Consider the following 20,743-nt stretch of genomic DNA (forward strand, 5'->3'; position numbering starts at 1 on the left):
TCTTTTAACCTAGCCCCTAGTCTAGGCCCCTATACAATCTCCTTAAAAATGTATATAATCTTCACTTGAACATCTTGACTGAAAAAGACTAGTCAGCAATTCATAGAAGATAGAAAGCAGATGAGCCTCAGTCATTTTTACACCTAAATTCAAACCAGATTTCATTAAGTTCCTCTAAAGGTCTTTCACTGCTTGTTGCAAGCTAGGACTAGAAGTGGAAATGCCAAAGCATCCCAAAGACAGGCAGCATTTGTGATGGGATGAGAAGCAGATGTTGAAGAAATTTCTGAATAAATTATTTTCTCACAGAAACATCAGACCTTTTTTGCACAATTCAGGTCCAAGTCTTCCACAAACAGGTGGCTGCAGTCTCCACTCCAAAAAAGCTTTGTTTATAATATCTCTTCTGTCAAAACCAACAGCTCAATAGTCATTTGAAACATCCTGGAGCATCTCAACAGGATCATGACCAACACATGCATCACTAACTCAAGCCCCCAGTGTACCTTGATTTTACCTGCCCAACCAAAGAGAGGCTAAACAAGACCCATAGTTAAAGTACTGGTTCTCAGCATTTCCTTGAAAGTAATGAAATTTTCATTAGTTGCCTATAAGATCATGGCCTACATCAATATTCAGGTACTGAAAAACAAAAGCAGAAAAACAACAACCAAAAAAAACAACCAAAAAACCCCACCCAACAAAAAAAAAACAACTCAAGGATTCTCAAGAGAGTGGAAGGTGTAGTTTCTCAAGGAAAAGCAATGGGCTTTTGATGCCCTCTGAAAATCCTACCATTCATCCAGAATATGATCCTTGACAGTAGCACTTTGCTACTCCACTGGATTTCAGCATGATTTAATTGGTGCTCAGCAACTTGAAAAGCTTCTCAGACAGTAGAGACAGAGAGAAGCAACAATTATAATGTGAGTGGAGTTCAGAAGGGATCAAAATCCAACCCTCTGCTGTGTTATTGCCTTTCTTTGTGATCTTAAATAGGATGTTGGGCCTGAATTCCTAATACACTTTAATTTCTGTGGAATTTAATTGTCTTACTGCCCTCAGCAACATCTAATTGTGAAGATAACTGCACAAAGATTGTCCAGTTTCTGTAGTCAGAAATCATACATGCCTATTGTAAATCAAACATGGCCAATTAGAGAAATCCATTGTATTGCCTCATTTAAAAAAAAAAATGGAAATCATAAGTGGAATTCATCTTACCTGAGCCTGCTTAAAGTCTTGATGACTTAAGTCGTACTAAAGCTCTTAAATATATAGTGGTCACCTGCAGTAATAACTGCAGGTTCCCTAACTAAGAGAAAAATAGGCAATTCCAGAGAGTCAATCACCTCATCTAGGTTGAATTCTTATTTTAGGTCTGTTTATCTCCTTAGATTTAGACTTCTAACTTGTAGACACCTAAGCAACACCTTAAAAAAGCACGGAGGCATATTTAACATTTTTAACTCCAACCAGAAAGCTCAATGCAAGCACCTTCTGGAAGAATATTTACAGTAAGGGTTGTTGGGGTTTTTTCATTAAAAATACCCCTTTTTGAGGAAAAAAAATCAATTGTAAGAATGAATGCATTACATTTTACATTTTATGTGTCTACAAGGAGCTAACAGAAAGTAACATTTTGACTAAGGAGGATTTTTAAGGGCAATCAAATGAAATGGATATTAAATGAGGATATTGCAAACACATTCATTAAATAGTATTTCTTTTTGAGAGTACAGCATCTTTATTGTTGCTGTATACCTGAGTATTAACATTTTTCCCTCTAACTCTTACAAAATCTCCGAGAGTTTTACAGTGATTAATTAATTAATTCTAGCTCAAACTCGTTCTCTTGGATAGAAAACTACCTGATGGATTCCCTGAGGCACAGAGTCCCTTATGGTTAGAAAACAAGTGGGTGGAAAAATTAAATCTTTTTGCCTCCTGCTTTACCCCCAAGAAGACACTTACATAGTGCACTGCATAGCTCAGGGTACAATTTTTCATTCCAACCAGTTTGACCAGTTACCTGTGGATATTTGAGGCTGCATTCCACCACGGCTGCTGGTGGAAGGGTTCATGAAATGAAGAGCATCTTCACACTCCACCAATCACATGATTTTAAGCTAAATAGATATATCGCTGCAGTTTATTAAAGCCAAAAGGAATTTGGAAACAAACTTAAACTTCATATCTTCAAGCACTGGAGATTTTTCTATACATTTGAGGTCCTTATATTTCTGAAGCACATACAAAGCTTGGATCACTAACAGCTAGTAATTGTGGCATTAATTGCACTTACGTCTGCATTAGGCACCTGGACCAAACCAATCATCCAGCTTCTGTGTATGGGCTCAGCACAAAAGAAGTAAAAACCTCCAGACAGTGGTTCATTTAGTCCTAAAACAGTTTGCTAGTTAATTAACCAGGACTAGCTGTCTAATCTATACACAACCAACATGAGGTGAGCTTAATCCCTTCATAAACAGTCAGCTACTACTATAATGCAAGTCTTACCCAAATTAAATCAGTCTCTTTTAGTACCAAGTCAACCAGACCACTTGTTTTATGCCCAAATAAACATCTCTAGTAACAACAAAAACCAAATGTGAGAATTACTAACACAAGCACTCATTTCAATGAAAAACTGAATCCCTGTTTTCTAAGGCTGTTTGGCTTAAGTCAAACACCCAGCTAACCTTTGAACCAACATTGGGAAGTTTCCATTCCAATGAGAGTTGTAGGAATGCATGCCAACAACCTACACTCTATCCCCAGTTGGCAGGAGGTTGGCAGGGGTACAAAAAAACATGTTAACAATGATGCTTTTTTTTTCTAAATATACAGTAAACCTTATGTGTATCAACACACTTGCTTAAACAGCTTTTTGAATCTGACTCTTGAATACATAAAAAGTTCCAGATGTTAAAATGTCCCAGGACGTGCATTTTAACCAACTTTGTTCTGCATTTGTAGCCTGACATGCAAAGGGTGCATATTGATTAGAATTACTGGCATACTTACTGCTTCAGTTTTCCTGCTTCCTACTGAGTGGTATTTGCCATGGAATGACTTGTCTTTGTGCTATTTATTCCTAGTATAGTGCTCTTGGGATCCTGGATGCTCTGGAAATTCCGTTTGCATCAGTAGCTGGAGAGGTGAAAAGGGAAGAAAGAAAAAGGGTGACAGAAACAGTCTGAGACTTCACAGGTGAAATAAAGAAGAGGCTGAGGGGAAGGAGAGAAGAGAATGAGAGAGAAAAGTTGTTTCTCTACCATTTCTCTATCATTACACACAGATCAGGTAATGACTAGGTAGCACACAGGTCAGTGTCCAGGAAAGAGAACGGGGCAGTTGTAGTTCACCATTGGCATGTCCCTGGCAGAGTCCTTCACACTGGTGCAAAGTCACTGCTTAATTTAACTCTTACCAGTTATTAAATTTAAGACTGGGGATCCCCTGTAGCCATTTCTTTTTATTAACAGCGAGCATGTGTGCACGACCAGTAAGTCCAAGGCTCGGGAGAAGTAGCAGAAAGTTGTATCTTCAGAGGAAGACTGTTAGAAGCAAGGTATCCTGGATAATTTGCATAGGAATTATCACAAAGGTTTCGTGGAGCTTAAAACACAGATTTTATGACAGTTTCTGGCCTCACCTGCATTGATATTGCACCAAAACCACTTTGCAGATTTCACCTTAGCTTCTGAATACAAATAAATGAAGTTTAGGTGCATTTTTCTGAATTGCCCCCATAACTATGTTTTTTAAAAATTATTAAGTGCTGCTCTGCGCTTGGATCCGGATCTTAGAATCCTATCCAGATCATTTACTAGAAACACCCAAAAAAAGACATCACAAAAAGCAGCAGGTACTCACTCAGCAGGATGACCCAAATGATGACATCTACGCTACCTGACAAGTCAGTAGGCACCATCAGGACTGATAAAGAGCTCTCCAGGGATTATTTACATGTTTCATCGTATGACTTCTCAGTGCACAGTGTGTACCTGGTGACAGGAGCACAAGTCTTCTATCGTAGCACATAAAGCAGCTTTTTTCTGTCTTGTTCCACTGGTCCCAAAAATTTTGCTTTCTTCCCTACAGAACAGCCTATGCCTAATGGTAGGAACAGAGGATAAGTCTGTATTCCCTTCCTTTCCCTCCTTCACTTCATATCTCAGGATAGTTCTTTTTGTGGAAGATGCCTTCTGAGCAGGGGGACCAAAGTCTTCTTCAGGGCCAGGATGTTTTGGCTGAACTCACTCTGGCACAGTTAGGAGCAGTCTGTGCAAGTCCAGCTTTTGGGGACTTGACACCATAAGTCAGGCAGGCAGTTCGCTCAGCGGAGACACACACAGATCCTCTTATTTTAAATAAGAGGGTCATAGTGGGCAGGTGGTAGAAGATACACAACCTTGGTTACAACCTTAGATGCGTGAGATTTTTCAGCATCAGGAATGGACAAAAAAAACCCTATATTTGATCTCTCAACTCTAGCTTCTGAGCTATCCAATAAAAACTAAATGCAAGTGTGAGCTGATATCTCTGTGCTCCACTGACAGTGTTGACTTCTTCCTATAGCAGAACGTTTATGCCCTATAGGCACCTGTGTGCTGAACACTACATTTTGTGTCTTAAACTCCAACTAAATCCCACCTCTTTTTACTTCTGAATGATACTTTATGTATCTGCATTCTTGGTTTCATCTGGCATTGGGTTGCAGGCAGTGCTTAAATATAGGCATAGGATTTAGATATTATCTGAGTGGTGGGAATGTGGCCTTGTGCCCCTTGGATTGGGCTAATGGTGACAGAGAAAGGACAGATAAAGGACAAATGAAGGTGCATACTATACCAATGTTACTAATGTTAAAGACTGGAGGTGTCGAAATCTTGAGTAGTTCAAAGCCTTTGGCTTTCTAATATTTAGATTGACAATCTAACCTAATGCATCTTAAACACTAAAGCAATTATTTAGATTGGAGGTGTTAACTTAGAAGCACAGGAAGAGTAAATTCACCTCACCTAACTTGAGCCATTGGAAAGTTAGACATCTGTCTCCACTGTTTAATCTGTTCCTCATATAGTCAGTGAATAAAGATGCAAACCTCCAGAAATGGCCTAATCCATCCTAGTATAAATGAAATGAACTGCTCTCTGGAGGATTCTGTCTGCTTCCATTGACTATTGAGAGATGATCAACAGCTTAGACAACTAGCTTGGATTAGGTACCTACTGTCTAGACATTTAACATTACATGAGACTAATCTACCCCCCAGATATTCAGTATCTCTTTAGAAATCTCATGAGTGTTGTTGCAGTAACAAATACTGCTTTTTCATATTTATGTTTCCCAGAAGCAAATTTTGATTTGCTAATGTATCTCTTTTTCTTCAACAACGATTTATTGTCATTCTCCTCTTTCTCTGTTTAAACACCTGTATATGTGTGTGATCATACATGGAATACATATGAACTGATTATAGCTGCATATGTAATGCAGCATGCATGTATTTTATGGCATTTGGTTTTCTTTGGTTTCTTATGAGCAGAAAACTGGAAAATCTGACACAGTCTCCAAGTTTCTGCATCTGAATTCTAGGTATGGTATACAGTTTGTGTTGACTATTGGCCATGGGAAACTTCTGGAAGTTAAAAGCCTTACCAAATTATTATTAATTTTATATACTTAAGGGTGATTTTAAAACCACAGTCTCCCAGGTGCTGTAGTTAGCTTGTCCTGTGATACTGAACTCATGTTAACCTTTGAATCTGCCTCATCTTTTCCTCCAAACTTAGTCAGCTGAGGCTTTTAAAGTTCACACTTAAAATTAACCTATTGCCTGTTGAGTCTTATAAAGGTTCTAATTTATAGGTTGTGGCTCTGAACCACAGTCAGTGACTGTCAGCTGCAGAGCTGAAACAATCAGCTTTTTTCAATGTTTAAAGCTAGAAAAAAAAATAATAAAAAAACCTCAATTCATATACAGTCTGTTTATATCCTAATAATATCGGATAGACTTTTTTGCAGGAAAATAAATTACCAGATAAATACCTTGCTTGGATACTAAACAGATTTGCCCTTCATGCCACTTAAAGGAAAAAAAAAACAACTTTGTAATAGGAAAATTATTTTTATATCTCCTATCTCACCTGGTGCATTTTCCTTCCATTCTATTGATAATTTCAACATACTTTTTATGAAGAGCAATTCCAGACCCCATTATTGTTCCAAGCTCTGACATTCACACAGGAAATGAAAAACTGCCCTAACCTTCCTTCCTGCTCATAAAGTCCTGGAAGAGGTGGATAAGACCACAGAATCTTTTGACTTAGGGTACATTTTTTTCTGCATTTGCATAAATCCCTCAGGCAGGCAGGAAGAGACAATATTTCAAACTCAATCCCAAATATTTCATTTGGAGCGGTTATCTCATAATTACAGAGCTGCTGCCAATTAGCAAAAAGAGAAACCTGTAGAATAATTTTATGGAGGAAGGGATGGGGCTGATGGGCTTTAACATGTATTGTGTGTAGATAGAAGGTCCTGAGCTAAAACGGGCAGTCCCACTGAGCTAAAACAGGCAGTCCCACAGAGTGACCAATGAATTCTTTGCCTGGAGGGTTCACACACCCTACACACATCGATTGAAACATCTTTTCCTTGTGAAGATATTTTCTGTTGCAGGACAACATTGCTGCTGCAGTGATTTAATAGAACAAAGCAATATTAGAGGAGATCTGAGGCACAGACTTTATTCACCCAGCAAAAATGCACTGAGAAGTTGGAAATAATGTAATTATCTTTGGCAGGAGATGGGTGTCCACATGCAGAACTTCCCTGGAAGCCTGATGGCTACAGAGAAAAAAAAAAGCCTTTTCTGTAGCATCAGATGAAACACAACATCTGCAATAGCAGACACCCCAATGTAGTGTGGGTCCAGAACACAGAGAGATGAAGAGGGTTACCTTTGGGCCACCTGCAGCTCCCACTGAGAAACTGCCTCTCAAAATATCTCAGACTCCCCATTCCATCACCAGCAGATCGAACTTTATGATTTATGGTCATTGCTACCTCATCTCTTATTCCTGAAGGTTTCTAACCCACTTATTTGCTCGTCTGCACACCTGCTATTTTGATTTGAGGAATTGATAAGAATGCTGGATCTTAAGTCTTTTACAGATGAACACAAGGCCATGATGAGGAGAGGATGAGCAGGAAACGAAAGTGAAAAACTCTTCCACCTTCATGACATATTTACCATTCTATGAACCAAATAAGTCCTGCAATATGTCTCTGAATAAATGTCTCTGTGGCACTTTTTGCAAGAGAAAAACTGAATGTGTTTTTCCTCATTTTGACATTGGGCCCTGGGGCTGGATATGAAGTCAGAGTTCCCATTGGAAAAGTGATTACTGGCCTTTTGGCCAAACAAGAGCATAAAGGATTACCTAACCCAGTATAGAAGGTCCACTCTTCTCAAGTTCAGGGATGCGGAAGACACCTCTCAAAGCATGGCAGTGTCTCAGTAGAGTATCAATGGAGCTGCTGTAAGCATGGGATGTTTCCTGTCCTCTGTGCCTTGCTAACGGCTCCAGCGCAGACTCCTTATAGAATGGTTTGGGTTGGAAGTGACCTTAAAGATTGTCTAGTTCCAAACTCCCTTTCCTACTGAAATAAATTAGAAGCTTGTGGTGTCCCTCAGGGGTCAATACTGGGACCAGTGCTGTTTAACACCTTTGTTGGAGATACGGGCAGTGAGATTGAGTGTATCCTCAGCAAGTTTGCTGACAATACCAAGCTGTGTGGTGGGGTTGACACCCAAGAGGGAAGGCAGGCCATCCAGAGGGACCTTGACAGGCTGGAAAGGTGAGCCAGTGCCAACCTCATGAAGTTCAACAAGGCCAAGTGCAGGGTCCTGCACCTGCGTCAGCACAACCTCAGGCACAAATACAGGCTGGGGGGAGAATGGCTGGAGAGCAGTCCTGAGGAGAAGGACTTGGGGGTGGTAGTAGATGAGAAGCTTGACATGACCCGCCAGTGTGTGCTGGAGCCCAGAGAGCCAGTTGTGTCCTGGGCTGCATCAAAAGAAGTATGGCCAGCAGGGCCAGGGAGAGGATTCTGCCCCTCTGCTCTGCTCTGGTGAGACCCCACCTGGAGCACTGTGTACAGTTCTGGGGCCCTCAGCACAGGAAAGATATAGACCCTTGAGAGGGTCCAGAGAAGGGCCACCAAGATGATCGAAGACTTGGAGCAGCTCTGCTATGAAGACCGGCTGAGAGAGTTGGGGCTGTTCAGCCTGGAGAAGAGAAGTCTCCAGGGAGACCTTAGAGAACCTTCCAGTACTTGAAAGGAGCTACAGGAAAGCTGGGGAGGGGCTTTTCATCAGAGAAGATAGTGCTAGGACAAGGAGTAATGGTTTTAAACTGAGAGAGGGGAGATTTAGGTTAGATATTGGGAAGAAATTCTTCACTATAAGGGTGGTGAGGAACTGGAATGGGTTGCCCAAGGATGTTGTTGATGCCCCATCCCTGGAGGTTTTTAAAGCCAGGTTGGATGAGGTTTTGTGTAACCTGGTCTAGCGGTAGGTTCCCTGCTCATGGCAGGGGGAGTTGGAACTTGATGATCTTTAAGGACCCTTCCAACCTTAATGATTCTATGATTCTATGAATTGAAATGAAAGTTAAATCAGACTTCATAATTACTTTTCTGAGTACTTCAATAATAAACTCTGTATTTTTATAATGTCCATATTTAAATGGCTTTTTCATTAAAAAACATTCTTTCTCCTTCATTTATGCTACAAATAAACAGAAATTGTTGAGTTGATGCCTAAAAAGGAAAAGAAAATGTAAATATTTCCCACAGTAACAACTGAAAAATAGAATTCACCTCTGGCTCTGCATTTGTTACAGAAAAATTGAGTCCAGTAATTTTTATTGCACTCACTGTAAAACAGACCACACACTAGTTTCTTTTAGAAAATATTTAATAAGGGCTTTAAAAACATTTGCACAACTCCTAGGACCTGTAGTACCTTAGGATGTGCAGAGGGTATCCATTGAAGAGGCTCACCACTTTCCTCCTGATCTATTTGAAAAAAATACCATTACTGATACGATTACAGAGTTAGGTACTGGAGGCATTGTCTGCTGCTGACCTGCCACCAGAAGGTGTGATATTGTCTGTTTCTGCATCCAAGTCACCCAAATGAAGAATAATCTGCCCCATATGGATACTGATATAAGTAGATTGTGCCATTTGGGCCTGGTGCCAAGTAAGTGGGGCCTGATAGCTCCAAGCTGTCTGCTGTAGAGGATGGACTTGCAACTCCTTATGTTAGAACTACATTTTGAGTTTCCTCCTGTTTTGATTTTAATTATTTTTTTTCATGTCCAGAAAAGATCAAAAGAATGGACACAACTTGACATAATTTTCTTTTCCACATCTCCAAGCAAAATGACTGTTGGCTAAATGCCATCATGTATTTTTTTAAAATAGAAGATGAAAACAAAACAAAAATAAAGTGCAGAGGGAAGAAAAAGAAGGAAGAGCAATGAAATGAAGATATAGAATAATATAATGAACAAACAGGAAGAAGATTAGGAAATTTCTAGGTTGGCCTGTGACTTTTTCACTTTTCATTTCACGTTAGCAGAAGAAATGAAGGAATCAAGATCGAAAGGCCAAGAATTTAGCCTCACAACTAGTCTTTGTACTGCTTTTCATAGAATCATAAAATCATAGAATCATGGGGGTTGGAAGAGACCTCTGAAGACGATCAAGTCCAACCCCCCTGCTGCAGCAGGATCACCCAGAGCACAAGACACGTCCAGACGGGTCTTGAAAGTCTCCAGAGAAGGAGACTCCACAATATCCCTGGGCAGCCTGTCCCAGTGCCCTGTCACCCTCACAGATCTTTCCTTAGGTCTTCCTTAACCTCTTCCTTTGACACTGCATCATATTATTCAGCTACCTGGCAGATCAATTACTTAGTTAATGTTGGAAGCAAGACAAACAGGCATTGTTCTATACAAGTGCTAGATGTTGGTGCTGTTATCATGTGAAAACTGCTGCTCCATCGATCTTACAAAATCAAAAGGGAGTCTGACATGGCTCTGACTGGAGCCATACCCTGAGTGGTCAGGCTGAAGTCACACATATTACGTAGGTGACTAAGGACTCTGCCAGAGCAAGATCTATAAATGCAACATCTGGTTTGAAACCATGGGTCATGGCCAGCCTGTGGAAAATTTGCTTGTGTTTCAGCCTGCAGGTTAACCAGGGAGATTTGAGGGAAGGGGGGAATCTTGTCACTGTTCCTAGTACAGCTGCCAAAAGCTCCTGCTGCAGTTTGCACCTCTAGAGACCATGGGGGGAAAAAACTGCACAAATTTTCAGCTGGTGAGTGCATCAGAAAGGCCTGTCTCCCTATCTCACTGCCACCATTCACACCCAGAGTTATGGTCTCTAATAATCTTTCACATGGACTGAGAAAGGCCTGACCAGTTCCTCTGTTTTCCCCGTAATAAGAAAGAGCAGAAGAAACTTTGCAGTTTATGGACACAATAATCTCATTAAAGCTTCACCGTGGCTTCCAGAAGTTTTAATAAACCAGCTGGTTAATCACAATAATATCCCTCCCCCTTCCACTTTATGGAAAGATCCTGCGGTCAGGAAATATAAAACTCTCAACACATTGACCACAGTGAGGATTACAGCCTCATGCAGTGACACTTTTCCAACTGTAGATCTTGTGTGCTGCACAAACCTCAAACAACCTCATAAACAAGTTTGAAGCAGACCTAACGCCAGGCTTGCCAAGGAGAACATCAAGAGTGATTCTGTTAATGAGGTCTGGCTGGAGCTGAAACACCTCTCCTAAGTGTGTTATTTTTAATCAAGTAATTTCCAGCAGAAACCTTTATAGAAGTGTGCAGTGATTCATTCCTTAAAATTTACACTTGAGGGCCCCAGTCTTGGGCCACTGATGTCACTGAAAGCTTTATCAGTGATGGATGGGTGTTGAATCAGACACCACGGGCTTAACACTCAGTAACTTGACATCCACAGATCAGACCAGAATCCATATCCTCAGACTCTCATACCTCAGAAAGAAGGCTGTGAGCACCATCCAAAAGCTCACCTCTACAACTAATAAGGAATTTAATAACAAATCTATAAGAACTCTATAAGAATTATTCTTGCATTGCATCACCACTCTCCTGAGCTTAGATAACATGTCAGCTGCCTGAGGTTCACACATGGGGTGCTCCTGAGGTCCTTGAGGAGCCCAGTCCAGCAAGTGGGTGGGTGAATAACAAGTGGTGTCACTTCCAGCTCATAACCTCTTTCATTCAATGTGTAAGAAGAGCTGCTTTTGGCCAGGAAGATGAAGATTCAAGGTTAGTGTCCTCCTCATCCTGAAAGATTTCAAGCCAACAAAGTCCCTTAAACCACCAGGCTACTTTAGAAAAAAATTAGTCTTACTCCCTCATGCTGTGATTAAGCCACTGTAGAACCAGGAGTGAAGAAACAGGAGGGAGTAGGATTTCCCTTTAGATGGAAATTTTGCATTCTAGACCTGCCTCTGTATTACAAATGGTGGCAAGTGTTAAATGCAAAAACTACATTCAAAGGCCCTTTGCTATCAGCAGACGTGTCCCTCCTCTCAAAAGCCTAGCAGTGAAAGCAGAGCAACACCAAGCACCTGAGTTGTCAGAGCAAAGTATCTAAAAAGTCTACAGTAGCAATAAAGTTGCTGGGGAAGTGTAGTTCTTTATATCTAAAGACTTCAAAGTGCTTCTCAGCATACAATGAGTAACCTTTTTACAGCTTATCTGAGCCTAATTTAGCAACTATATCAGATGTAGTCTCTTAGAATCATAGAATCACTAAGGTTGGAAAAGCCCTTCAAGATCATCGACTCCTACACTCCCATGACCCCTAAACCATCTCCCGAAGCAACACATCTACCTGTTTTTTGGAACAGCTCTGAGGACAGTGAGTCCACCACCTGTTCCAATGCCTCACCACTCTTTCAGTGAATAAATTTTTCCTACTATCCAATCTGAACCTCCCCTGGTGCAACTTGAGACCATTTCCTCCCGTCCTATCTCTAGTCACTAGGGAGAAGAGGCCAACACCCACTTCACTACAACCTCCTTTCAGGTAGTTATAGGGAGCAATGAGGTCTCCCCTCAGGCTCCTCTTCTCCAGGCTGAACATCTCCAGCTCCCTCAGCCTCTCCTCTAAAGACCTGTTCTCCAGACCCCCAATCAGCCTAGTTGTTCTTCTCTGCATCCTCTCCAGCACCTCCATGTCCTTCCTATACTTCAGAGCCCGAAACTGCACACAGTACTTGAGATGTGGCCTCACCAAGGCCAAGTATAGAGGTAAGATCACCTCCCTGCTCCTGCTGGTCACACTATTTCTGATGCAGGCCAGGATGTCATTGCCCTTCCTGGCCCCCTGGGCACACTGCTGGCTCACGTTCAGCCGGCTGTCAATCAGCACCCCCAGGTCCCTCTCTGCTGGGCAGCTCTCCAGTCACTCCTTTCCTGGCCTGTAGCGCTGCCAGGGGTTGTTGTGGCTGAAGTGCAGAACCCGACCTTTGGCCTTTTTGAAACTCAATTCATTAAGCATATCACTAAGTATAAAAGGCAACTCTTAACATCTCCTTTGAGTCCTCTTCAACCCTGACAATTCCATTGAGAAACAAAGACATATAGATGATTGTCATACAGTCTATCTAGATACTCAGGTTAGGATGGCACAAGCCAGCTGATGAAAGAAGCTCTCTTTATCCATATAGAGGGAACCTCTGCGACTTAAACAGGTGCCTACCTTACAGGCAAATAAAATCTACTGAGATTAACTCCTGTCTCTTAATATGGCCCCATTCACACATATATAAAAAAATGAGGGATATATCCCTCAGACCTGAGAAAAGACTGCATTTTTTTCCTTGCTCCCATGGCATGTCTCTACTCCTTGAGCCACCTTGTTTCTCTAAACATTTTCTACTCCTGGAAATTTACTGTTTCTGGATAATGGCTCCCAAGCAGTTGTTTAATTAAAGCCCCCATGTAGTAAATTTTATTCCAGAATTCTGGAATAGCTTTTCTGGTGAATTCTGAAGTGTCAAGAACCCCTAAGGCATATGAAGAGAAGTGTGTGCCTGTCTCAATGAGAAGCTGTTAAAAGCAAGGTGAAAATAATAGGAAACTTTGGTGTGTTGGTAAATGGGAAGTGTTGCTGGTAGCATCATTTTAAATCATTCTGGCACACAAACAACTAGAGCTGCACAACTAGTTTGGAGGGGGAAAGAAGGATTGAATTAATTCAACTTCTTTTTAGATTCACACATGGTCTTCAAGGTTACAATTAAGTCATTATTTGAATTCACATTCCAAATAATTTTCTTGAGGCATCTTGGTCTCAAGTGTATGAGCTGTTCGTTGTGTATGTTTGATATATGAAATCAAGCTGGGCTAATTAGTTTTGATTAGATGCATAGTTTATGATGTGCTAGCTCTTTGCATTGATTAGACTAATGTAGTTCTTAGAAACACATGTTGCATGTGAAAAAGGCATATGAAAATACCTCCACCACAAATTTCCTCTAACAGTCACTGTTCATACTAAAATTGAAGTTTACAAGTAAACTTGTAAATATACATAGAAAATAAATACTCGGGGAGCATTAATACAGCAAAGAATATGTGTAATATTTTATTTCAGCAAGTAGGGAGTGTTTCGTAGACTAGCTCAGCACTATTCACTCTTAGGTTCATTAACTGCATCCACTAATTTTGTACTCCTTGTTCCCAGTACTCATGCATGTTCAGCTACAGTAAAGTCAATGAGACTGCTGATGACTTCGAGCACACCACTGGAAGGGCTGTACCGGCTAACACTGTGGTTTAGAAAACCCAAGCTGCATTTCATTACACCTCCCATCCTCACCTCTTTTACCCCTTGCACGTCGTCTCCTGTGGTCCTATCATTGCCACCCTGGTTTCTGAGAGTCCTTCCATCACATGCCAGCTCCATCACAAACACACTCAGCCACACTCACCTTCAATTTCAATCATGCCCTTATCCTTCCACTAACATGTACCAACTCAGACACTTTCACATTTGCTTATGTACCCAACTCCCAGCACTCACATTCAGTTATGTTCAGAGTGCTACACCCACACTTAATTACAATCACACCCTCACATTCCCCATTCAGTTACACCACCAGTGCTGCCCACCTCCCCCCCACACACAATCAATTATGATCAGATGTGATTAAACCTGCAATTCTGCACCTAGGGTATAATCCTTTGCTGCCATTCACACCCACTTATGCTCAATAACCTTCACTAGGATGCACATCTGCTCATCACATTCATGCACGCATGGAAACACCAGATTTCTTCTTTCATCCTGACAGCAGAGTGGGTTTTAGTTTTTCTTTCAGTGACACAAAGAGCATCCACTTCTTACCAAGGAAGAGAAAGACCTGTTGTTGCTGTGGAATGTTGCCTTCCCAGAAAATCACCTTGGATCCTTATTTTATACCTCTTGAAGAATGTATGCAGTGTTTGTTTGTTTTTTTACTACCTAGCAGGAATGAAAATCAAGGTGTCATTTCACAAAATGTGGTGCACTGGAAACAATAAAACAGTCCCTACCCTAAAGAGATTGGGGCTATATCTATTCTTCAGCTGGCAAAAGTGATGGGGTTCCTTAGGGAGGAATATGAAGGTCACTGACTTAATCTCCTGTTGCATCTATGGAAATGTTATGAAAGCAAATTACTGATGTTCCCTAACTCATGGCCAACCACTCACCACTGCAGTCACTTACTGTCCAAGCAGTCTGCAGTTGCCTGAAACAATCAGTATATATAGTCTCCTGCATGACTACATGACCATCTTTTGCAGTTTGGCAGAGGTGATGTGCAAGTGAAATTCTTCTCCTGAAGTAAGCAAAAAGGTTGTTTCAGTGACCATGGACATTACCTTTAGACCCATCAGGTCTTTCTAATGATAAGACCCACCTCAGAGGTGTATGAAGCCCACACAATTGCTAACAAGAAATCTGACCTGGTTTAACCTAATACATTTAATTCCAGGAGTGCTACCCGTAGTCATGAATATTAATGAAACACCAGAAAGAAAAGAGGCTAGAAAAAACATTGTGTATAGACACTTTAGAGGCATAAATAGAGTAAGCATCGTCTGTACCAACCCATGTTCACCCCCATGCACAGACATCATACTATTTTTTCCAGTATTTAAAAACCACAGTCAGTCTGAACCAGACTTAAGAGGAAGCTCTGATAATCTGAAGTAATTTCTAAAGCAGGTTTTGATTTAGAAAAATAAAGCAAAGCTCTGAGTAAGAAGCCAAATTTCCAATTCCATATTCCTGACAGAGGTTTGGACTTGTTGGTTTTTTTTAAATCAAGACATAAAAATCCCAATGAAATTCACTCTGCTTATTCTAGAAGTAACAGCAGGTGGTGGGGAGAAAGAAAACAGAGAAAAAAAAATTAAAAATACCCAAACCTAAAAAACACCCTGCAGGATGAGACAGAGCCTATGGTTAAGTGCCTGCCACCACAATAGGATACACATGGCCTGTTCAAAGATGCCTTTGCAGGGAGCCAGGCCACAAATAAAACAAGACATGTGGTGCGGGGTTGAATTGGCCACTTTTTTATTAAATAAACAATTGATCCAAATCAAGTAACTCTAAATCATTTAGGAGGTCTTTGTTGATCTTGACCAGAACTAATGTGTGCAGATAACCTGCACTCAGTCTTATAATTATCATTCCCTGCACGGTTACCACCCGTCAGACATCCCACTTCTATGTATCTCAGGGAGGCAGGAGAGAAGATGAGAGAGAAGATAGGAAGGTTCACAAAGAGGAGAAACAATCTCTTTTCACCATCCAAGCATCTGAAGCAGTGCCTGAATCTGAACAGATACAAGTGACAAGGGGGGGATGACCAGTCTCAGTGTTATGGGGGTGACACCCCTGTTCTGTGCCTACCACCATGTGCCATGCCCAGTTTTTGCACGCAGGGAGGACTAAAATGCCATGACGGCTCCTACCATAATTCTTGGAAAAGTCAACAGAAGTGGGTTAGAAAGTAAGAAGGGCAAAATGCACCGGGTCGTTTGTTCATGGAAAGATTAAAAGCCAGATCTTTGCTGCAGCCTGATGACATTGAAGTTTTTATTTCTAATGGAAATTATAAGGCAACATAAGGAAATCGGAAGGTATTTTTCCACAACACTTGTCAGGATCGACAAGGATGAAAAGGGCAACACAGAAAGAATATTTTACCAAAAGTCTTGCAAAACTCTACTGTCTGAAGAGGGTGAGATGAGGGCTAGGCTGCTGTGAATAGTCCAGGTTCACTTGTGTTATTATTGTGGCTATAGGTAAGTTATTTTGCTCCACTGTTCTAGGATGACTTTTGCAAGTCAGAGACCTCTCAGTCAATGTTTTTCAAAGCTCTTGTTGACTGCTTGCTCCTCATTCTTTTTCAGGATATATTGTTTTCGCCACCTTAGAGAGGAAAAGCGTTCTTTAAAGACATGCTTAATGTCACCACCCTATAGAACAGTCTCACATGACCTAAAAAAAGTTGAAGCATTTTAGAAAACGCAATTTGACCCTAATATAGGTGAGATAACACTGTGAGTTTCTGCTATGTGTAAGGAAAGGATTAGGGGCAAAAAAGCAAAGATCTGGGTTCAGAAGAGTGAAAAGCATGATGATGACAACAGGAATTACTATTACATCATTTGCTGCCAACAGGAAAATATTTTTATGCTGTCACTGTCTCTGAGGTGTATTAGAGGAATAATACACCTGGAGTACTTCAGCTGGTGCCTCAAGATGAAGGTGGTGACAAAAAAATAAAAAATGCCTTTGGAGCAGTAGTTTTCTGGAGACTTGATTCTGATGGACTCGTCTCAGCCCTGAGGGTCCTTCAGGACCTCAGCAGAGTTCCTGTGGCACCACTGGTATCCTAATGCTCAGTCAACCTTCTCTTGTAAGTTGTTTTTTTTTTGTTGATTTGCACCAAAAATAATCCAGATCTGTTTGTAGCAGTCTCCTTTTCTATGTAAAGGAGAAAAGAGTAAAGGAAGGAAGAAAAAGCAAGCAGCACTATCTGTGTCATTATAAAAAACAAAATGATCATCAGAATAGGGCAGAGAGAAACTTTGCAATAAAAAGATCTCAATTAAGATTTTGGGTTTATACCTCTCAAAAGGCCTGTGGGAAAATAGTAATAAGGACAACAATAAACACAAGAGCAACAAAAATGTGGGATCCCAGTGCCTGTGCCCACAGTGAGAATAAAAAATGCAAAGCCTGGGCCACCTCGCCTTTAATTTCCTAACTGCTGTTTTGTAAGGCTGTGTCATGCTTCTCAGTTCAAACACGCTTTGGCTCTTTATTATTCATGGGCCTTTTTCTCAGTCAGTGGTGTTGAATAATAAAACAGCCCAGGATCAAATGGGCCAATTCTCCACGCCTGACACCAACTGCTACTGTTCGCTGGGCTCTGCCAAGCGTTGCCTCTGATAATGAGTGGGATTTGGTTAAACAGTAAATTAATGAATAATGAAATATCCAGGTTGATCAGTTAGAGAGCACGCTTGCTTTGCCCCCGGCCAAACGCTCAGGGCAGAAATTACTCTCAAACGGCACTTGCCTGTGTGCTGGGCTGGATAACTATTTTACAGCCTATTGCTTGACAGGATGTTGGGAAGGGGGCGAGGGGAAGGGGGGAGGTCGGGGCAGCAAAGCGGGCAGGGCCATCTCCTTATCACCCCACATAAGGGGAGAAAGGGCTGGTTTGGGGCCGTGCAGACCCCAGTGGGAGGGGGAGAGAGTTACTGAGCTGAAGGAGCTCGGTATGAGGCTGGAGAAAGGATAACCCTCCTAGGTCTTTCTCAACTTCAGCAGGTCGGCCTTGACTCTGGCTGTCACTGCAGGGTAATTCAACTTATCTTCCCCCCCATTCCCTCGCATCAATCGTTAATTCTCGCCTTCCAAGAGCCTTGTCCGAGAGTGTTTCTGAGCTGGGGCCATACCCCCTGGCAGGGGTTGTAGCCCAGACTGCAGAAAGAGCTCTCCGAGCCTTGTGTCAGGTGTTTTTGGCAAATAAAAGAGGCTGTCAAAGGCGTCTGCAAAGAGATGGGGCAACCGCGTGTAAACAGGGAGGGATGGAAAAAGCAACGCAGCAAGGAAAAAACAACCCTGTCGCCTTCATTTTCTGCACCGGGAGGGATAACTAGCTGTAAAATATTTCCCGCGGGTCGGTAACACAAGTACATAAACTCACACGCACAATTTTTAGGTCGAAAGGAGGGGGGAAAGCCCTTCTTGAGTTTTCACATCCATCCTCCAGAGTTGCACAGCGCCCCAGCCCCGGCTGCGTGTTTTGGGGTGGAGGTATTGCAAGAAAACTGCTATCACTGTCACCTTTTATGCAGAAGAGAAGCTCTCTGTAACTCACTCTCCCTCCTTTTTCTTTTTTCTTACTATTCTTTCCAGAGTTTCTAAACAAGCCTCAGCTTCCCAGTCCAAACTAGAGGGAAGAAGTTGGGGGGGGGAGTAAAATTAAAAGTGGGATGGAAAAACGCGGTTTCCAAAATGCGAGTTTACAGGTCGGAGCTGAGCTCCTTTCTCTCGTCTCACGTCATTCCTAAGTTAAAGTTTAAAGAAATCTTTGAAGCGTAAGGAAGGAGGAGGTCCCCCGTTCTCCCCGGGCAGCTGCTGGGAGCAGGGAAAGCCTCCAGGCTCCGACTGCAATGGCAAGGTCCCAGGAAAGCAGGATCTGGAGGACTTTAAACCACAGACTCCTTCACTTTGCTCAGTTTTCTTCACTCATCTGCCTGCACAGCGTTTTGTATGGAGGAGCAGCTGGTGAGCAGGCGGCTCTCTGGGGCAGGTTAAAAACGGGTGTTTATTTTCCTCGGCAAACAAAACCATCTCCCACATTCGGATGCAAAAGTGAATATAAAACCCCAGAACTTTTCATTTTAAAAATGTTCACCTCGTGCCTTCCTGCTCGCATATTTGTGCGTTCTCCTTTGAATAGGTATTTTCAAAATCAGCCTATTTCCGTGAAAACCGTTTAATCAAAAATTATTTCTATCCCCATTTGCCGTTCTTCTCCCACCACCCTTGCCCTCTGATTTTTCTATACAGAGCTGGAATCAGGATGTTTTTTGTTTTCTTTTGTTTTTCTTACTCAGCAGAAATGTAATTCCCTTTGCACCGAAGTGAAATAGAGTATAGGGAAGACCGGGATTTACTCTCGTCCCGATCGTTGCTCAGAGCTTTTGACAAGGATTGCTCCTGCAGCTTTGGAGTTTGAGGTGTTGTTTATTTATTTTGCAAGCAACAACAACTTTCGGTTAAGTCACTGCAAGTTTTGCAGCACCAAAGACTGTCAGGTGATGGATGCTCTATGCTCCAAGACGGAGATAAAGTATTGTTAGCCCTGGTTTCAAGAGTCAAAAGATCCCCCTGGTACTTTGATATATTTTTACAAGCAAGAGAAATGTCCATATGCATTTCATTCACCTTGGCGCTTTAAGGGAATAAAAATATAGATATAATTGCGATTGCACCCAATGCTCTTTGTAAATCTCAACACGCACTAATGTCTCCTCCGGAAAGCATCAAACATTTCTGCTTGAAATGTTTTTCTCGACCTGGGGAGAGCATCCTCCTCGCAAGCTGTCAGAAGATGACGGCTATTCCGCTCACGCCGCTGTTTGTTTAAAATCATTAATAATCACCGGCACAGCACCTCCCCACGCCGAGGAACCGGGGAGGTCACACTGCACTGGGTAGAACTCAGGATAATGCTTGTCTTTGCTTTAAATACACCTTGCTGGGTGTTAAAACCTTTCTTTTATTTTTTTTCTCTTTTTTTCTAATGGTTGTGGGGATTTTTTCCTTTGCCCCATCCGGGGCAAATCCCGGTCAAAGGAGAGGTCTCTGAATATTTGGGTGAGAAACGCTCTCGCAAACACACACACAGTCCTTTAATTTTAGTGTTGTTTGGAGGAAGCGCCAAAGTAATCGCAGTGATTTCGTAATTGAGTGAGATTATCGTTTTTTCCAGCTTCATAACAAGGAGAGAGTACAGAGAAACTCTTAACTCATAGATCCCCAGAGTTTTCTTTCTCTTCTCCCTCCTACAAAGCGTGCAGAGGCAGAGGGACAACTTGCTGGAAGGGAAATCAGGGCAGTCGCTTCTCTGCTGCCCCGGGGCTCCGGATCAGCCACAGGGGCCGGGGGATGTGCTGGAAGCAAAACCCTGCTCTGGGGATCAGCCGGGGGGGCACCGGCCCTTTGCACGGGTCGGGAACTATTGCAAGGGTTTCATTCTGAAGGAAAACACGATGAGCTTTCCTTTTTTTTTTTATTTTTTTTTTTTTTCCCACTTAATATATAACATTCAGTAGTGCTGTGCGAACGGGACGAAGCGGAGCTACACGCAGTTGTGACACGAAGTGTAGCACAAGGTCCTGGCACAGCTGTGCACAGACACACATCCAGCTGCAGGGGAGGGAAAAAATATGTGTGGGTGCCTGTTTACGAGAGAGACAAGGAAAACAAAGGAATTTAGCGAATATATTGGTACTGGAGATTATTTAAGACATTTGACTGCTTCCGTGATAGGGACACCAGATGTTATTTATGA

The sequence above is a fragment of the Apus apus genome, chromosome 3 (assembly GCF_020740795.1).
Source record: "Apus apus isolate bApuApu2 chromosome 3, bApuApu2.pri.cur, whole genome shotgun sequence".
Taxonomy (NCBI): domain Eukaryota; kingdom Metazoa; phylum Chordata; class Aves; order Apodiformes; family Apodidae; genus Apus; species Apus apus.